Source organism: Miscanthus floridulus, chromosome 3, assembly GCF_019320115.1.
Source record: "Miscanthus floridulus cultivar M001 chromosome 3, ASM1932011v1, whole genome shotgun sequence".
Lineage (NCBI taxonomy): Eukaryota > Viridiplantae > Streptophyta > Magnoliopsida > Poales > Poaceae > Miscanthus > Miscanthus floridulus.
Window position 1 is genome coordinate 147,980,999 of NC_089582.1, and position 5,973 is coordinate 147,986,971.

Here is a 5,973-nt window from a genome sequence, read left to right on the forward strand (position 1 = left end):
CCAGTTCCCACTCGTCCGATGGCCCAAAGTCAATTTTGGGTGATTGTGTGGTTATTCTTCATCCAGATAGAAAGTCATCGGTCACTAGAAGCTGATCGATCACTAATACCTATTGCATCCTTAGTTGAAAGGTTTGTTTGTCGTCTTCAACCTTAAGCCGTCTCAGCGCCTTATTGTAACAGTGCTCCAATGACAGGAACTTGCAAGAGGAGCTCAAGGGGACTCCATGGGCATAGTGACGGTAGCCCCCCTCCCACCCTCGCCCCAGTGGTAGATTCGTCCCTGGTTATGACTAAGGTCAAGGGTTGATGCTAGTATTGAACACGATGAGATTGAACCTTCCTATCTGCTACGGCAAAGCTCCGAAGAAAAAGTTCATCAGGAGAGACAACTCTTCAAGACCTACTCCCTCCGTCCCAATATAAAGGACGTTTGAGGGTTGAATTTTTTTTTCAAAATAAGAGACGTTTTAGCCCTGGCAGCCTATATACGTAGTAGGAGAGTCAGCACCTATCAATCATGTCGTCCACTACATGGAATAAAAAAAGAGAAACCAAGCGATGGGAACATGAAAAAATCTCGGAACCTTATCTCCTCTCACGGCGGGCACGCACAGCATCCGTCTCCGTGAGCTGCGCGAGGCCGCGCTCACGCCGGACTCCCTCCTCCGCGAATCCTCCTCCCTCCTTCTCCGGTGTGGAAGGCAGCGGCGGCCTCCGCCGATCTGCGCGGTGCCGTCGTACGTTGGCGCCGCGGTGCCCTGGCATACCGTTGGCGAGCCGGCGACCGCGCCCCGACGCCCCTCCCTCCCCGTCTCCTCTCCTCGTCCCCATCTCCTCCGCCTCCCCATCTCCTTCCATCTCCACCGCCACCAGATCTCCCAGTCTTCGATCTCCCCCCGCCACCCCGTCAACTACAGCGCATCGGGCATGGCTGGCGCTGCGCGGCGCCGTCACCGTTTCCCTGACCGCCTAGCCTAGATCCGCCGCCGTACCGGGTCGAAGCAGCGCGGCGCAAAGCTGAGAAGCAGCAGCAGCGAAAGCGACGGCGATGCGGCCTCCAAGGTCGCGCTGAAGGTGGGGGGCGGCGGCGATGCGGCCTCCAAGGTCGCCCTGAAGGTTGGGGGCGGCGGTGATGCGGCTTCCAAGGTCGGCCTGAAGGTTGGCCGCGACGGTGATGCGGCCTCCAAGCTCGCCCTAAAGGTGGGGGGCAGCTGCGGTCCCAACACGGGCACCTGTGGCTGGGATGGGAGCCCGAAGCACATCGTGGAGGTGGGGGGCGGTGGCGACGACGATGTCAGCTACTCTCCCATTTTGGGGTGCTGCAGCTGCAATCTGATCCGAAAGCACCTTGTGGCGGAGGAGGGCGGCTGTGAAGGCACCTGCCCTCGCCACTTGGGGAGCTGCGACTGCTGTGGGAGCCCGAAGCACGTCGGACGTGGTCGTCTGCGTTTGGACGCAGAGGGACAGTTGTACGTTCTCGACTCAGAAGCTGAAGATAGTGAGCTGGAGGAGAGCTACCGTCTAGTGCTCTGCCGAGGTCAAGGGGCCTTTGGCCGTCGACTTGCTGCAACCGGTGAGGTGGCCTTGGAGGCAGGCACAACCAAAGCTACCGCTGATGCCGGTGGCGAAATGACCAAAGAGATGGTGCAGTACATGGAACAATGCCTTACCGGCATCGAAGAGGCCAACAGGGAAGTCTTTATCCCCTGGATCAAGGTTCTCCTCACTATTAAGAACTATATTTCCGCTATCTGAACATTAAGAACTATATTTTGTTAGCTTTTGGGACAGTTATGATTTCCGCTATCTGAACATTAAGAACTATATTTCGTTAGCTCAATGTCACCAGAACAACGCCTCCACTAGGATTACAAGATACTAAACATATTTACAAGTACACACATCAAAAGCTTAACAAACAATTCGATTAGTTGTTCAACGACTCAATTGCCTTCTGAACTATCTCCCTGTCGCAACTAAGAGATTTGGGAAGCATGCCTGCTGCCTCCAGCCTCGGCTTATTCATGTGGGGGATCATGTGGTGCATCATCAAAGAGGCCAGGTAAGGCATCTGCTCCACCACTAAAGGCATTCTCACATGCTACAAAAAATAATTTCAGGTGACAAACATAAACACACCACTTTATTTGTGCTACTAAAATGAGCATTCTAAGATAGCCCTTTAATTGTAGAGAATTGATGTTCGTTAAATATCAAGAACTGCTGGAAATATTCACCTGCATGTACGCTTCCTTCTTGTTCATTTAAAGAAAATGGGCGGGCAGCTGTCAATTGCACTTGTGACTTATCCACCCCTATGAAATGTACTCCCTGTCAGTACTGTTTATTTTGGACAAGATTCTAAAAAAGCATTTGGTATACCAAATTTTTTGTAGAAGCAACAAAACATATGGTGAGGTTAGATGCAACTCTTAGTAGATTAAAATTTTTTGCACTTCTATTGAATCCAGGAAATAACCTTAGGCTACACCAAATTGAAATCCAATAGGAGTAAGGCATCAAATTACCTTCACAAAATCAGTTTAGGAGATAGAGAAAAGAGAAACAGAATCCAAGCAAACTCATTTTAGGAGATAGGGAAGAGAGAGAAAAAGAACAAAAGTCATCATACTAAACTGCATGTTGAAGGAGGAGGGCAAGTAAAGAATCACCTCTTTTTATTTCGCTTGCACCAACTGCTTCCAAGGGATCATGGATACTCCTATCTTGTTCATTTGTAGGTGGCTCGTTGAGATCAGGCCCCTCATCTCCTTCCTCATCTGGAGTTGCATTCAAGTCAAGGGCCATGGTGAGTGAATGGTTTGGAGGAGTTGTGGGCAGTGAGGCAGTGGCTTTAGTAGCCCAGAAGTTAAATATGGCGCCTGAATGGCTATTTGAATTTGTTTGTGTTGCTTCTCTTAATTTTTGGCGCTAAGTTTGGTTCCCGCCGGCTGTAAAATTATGTTTTGCTGAAATGTTCATTTGTTTAATGAAAATTGTACAAGCAAGTCGATGCCTTGCAAGTGGCTGCACTGTGTTGTCTGCACATGTAATGATTGCAATTGTAGGGGCATGCAGGTCATTTGGTGGTGGCCTTGGTACTCCCCCAAGAGTCTAAAATGTCCTTTATATTGGGACAGAGGGAGTACTGAAGAAACTATTTGCTAAATGCAATGGTAAAAGTTCTACACCGGCATCGAGGTCCAGAAGTGATTGTTTAATATATCCATAATCCAAGGACTGTGAAGGTTGAACAACCTGATGGGCGCAAAGCCGCTCAGATGGTTGTTGGCCTGTTTGATCAATTGTAGAGACTTGCAGCAGCCAAGGTTCTCGGGGATCAACCTAGAGTGATTGCTATTTCAAAAAGAGGTAAATGCATCGTAGGCCCTTGAACTTGTTTTCGGGTGCCACTTAGATCCACAAACTCTTTAATCGTACTTCTGACACCCTAATGTTATTTAAGTATGTCACTTAGACTCATAACTCATCGGAACACGGTTTTCACGGACGTGGCGTGGACAGAGCGCACGTGGCGTCGCTGGGCCAGCTCCAGAGCCTCCAGACGCTGTCCATCTACACCACGGCGCTCTCCGGCGCCATCCCGCCGGAGCTGGGGAAATGCTCCAACCTCACCAACATCTACCTCTACGAGAACTCGCTGTCCGGCCTGCTCCCCCATTGCTCGACGCGCTGCCGCAGCTGCAGAAGCTGCTGCTGTGGCAGAATGCGCTCACGGGCCCCATCTCGGACTCCTTCGGCAACCTCACCTCACTCGTCTCGCTCGACCTCTCCATCAACTCCATCTCCAGCACCATCCCGCCGTCGCTGGGCCGGCTCACGGTGCTGCAGGACCTCATGCTCAGCGACAACAACATCACCGGCACCATCCCGCCGGAGCTCGGCCAATGCCACGTCGCTGGTGCAGCTGTAGGTCGACACCAACGAGATCTCCGGCCTCATCCCACCCGATCTCGGCCGGCTGACGGCGCTGTAGGTGCTCTTCGCGTGCTAGAACCAGCTGGAGGGCGCCATCCCGCCCACGCTCGCGTCTCTGTCCAACCTCCAGGCGCTCGACCTCTCACACAACCACCTCACCGGCATCATACCGCCGGGCCTCTTCCTACTCCGCAACCTCACCAAGCTGCTGCTCCTGTCCAATGACCTCTCCGGCCCGCTGCCATTGGAGATCGGCAAGGCCGCCAGCCTCATGCGCCTGCACCTCGACAGTAACCGCATTGCCGGGTCCATCCCGGCGTCCGTGTCCGGCATGAAGAGCATCAACTTCCTCGACCTCAGGAGCAACCGGCTGGCCGGGCCGGTGCCGGCCGAACTGGGAAACTGCTCGCAGCTCCAGATGCTTGAGCTCAGCAACAACTCGCTCACCAGGCCACTGCCGGAGTCGTTCGCCGCGGTGCACGCCCTGCAGGAGCTCGACGTCTCGCACAACAGGCTCAACGGCACCGTGCTAGACGAGCTCGGCAGGCTAGAGACGCTGAGCAGCCTCGTGCTCAGCGGCAACTCACTGTCGGGGCCGATACCGCTGGCGCTCAGGCAGTGCCGCAACCTAGAGCTCCTTGACCTGAGTGACAACGAGCTCACCGAAAACATCCCCGACGAGCTCTGCGACATTGACTGGCTCGACATCGCGCGGAACTTGAGCCGGAACGGCCTCATCGGGACGATCTCATCCAAGATCTCCGCGCTGAGCAAGCTCTCGATGCTCGACCTCTCGTATAACATGCTCGACGACAGCCTCGCGCGGCTCACCGGGCTCGACAACCTTGTCATGCTCAATGTGTCCAACAACAACTTCTCCGGGTACCTCCCGGACATGAAGCTATTCCGGCAGCTCTCGACATCCTACCTCACTGGCAATGCTGGGCTCTGCACCAAAGGCGGGGGACGTATGCTTCGTGAGCATCGATGCCAACGGTCACCCAGTGACGAACACGGCGGAAGACGCCCAGCGCGTGCACCACCTCAAGCTCGCCATCGCGCTGCTGGTAACCGCGATAGTGGCGATGGTCCTCGGCATGATCGGCATACTTTGAGCGCGGCGGATGGGCTTTGGAGGGAAGAATGGCAGTGGCGGCGGTGGTAGCGACTCTGAGAGCGGCGGCGAGCTATCGTGGCCGTGGTAGTTCACACCATTCCAGAAGGTGAGCTTCTCCGTTGACCAGGTGGTGAGGAGCTTGGTGGACGACAACATCATCGGCAAGGACTGCTCCGGCGTGGTGTACCGCGTGAGCATCGACATCGGTGAGGTGATCGCCGTGAAGAAGCTATGGCCCAGCACCCACACGGCTACAATAGCGACATGCAAGGCGGACGACGGCATGAGCGGCCGTGTCCGAGACTCGTTCTCGGCGGAGGTTCACACGCTGGGCTCTATCTGGCACAAGAACATCGTGCGGTTCCTGGGGTGCTACTAGAACAAGAGCACCCGAGTGCTCATGTACGACTACATGGCCAACGGCAGCCTAGTCGTGGTGCTCCACGAGCGGCGCGGCGCTAGCGCGCAGCTGGAGTGGGACGTGCGCTACCGCATCGTGCTCGGCGCCATGCAGCGGATCGCTCTGCTTATTTGCACGCCCCAAACCAGGCTCACGCGTGGCTCATGTGCGCTCTATCCACGCCATGTCGGCCAAAACCTTGTTCTGATGAGTTATGGACCTATGTGACATACTTAAACAACATTAGGGTGTCAGAAGTACTATTAGAGAGTTTGTGGACCTAAGTGGCACCCGAAGACAAGTTCAAGGGTCTACGATGCATTTACCTCTTTCAAAAATCAATGTTCACCTTTTGTAGCAGAAAAACACAGTTGGTGTTAGTTGTACTAATTCATAGTCAGCAGACAACTAATTGCATCTCAAAAGCAATAATAAAGCTGTTGTAAAAATTTCTTTAGCATAAACTATATTAGACTCTTTTGAAACAACTTCCTCCTAGGTACGATACTATGAGT

At 53.6% G+C, this 5,973-nt stretch overlaps 1 pseudogene; it reads left to right on the forward strand.

The window, feature by feature from the left end:
- The window catches only part of LOC136544672 (LRR receptor-like serine/threonine-protein kinase RGI1), a 10,249-nt pseudogene extending 4,563 nt beyond the window's left edge, over positions 1-5,686 (forward strand).
- The last annotated feature ends 287 nt before the right edge of the window (positions 5,687-5,973 follow it).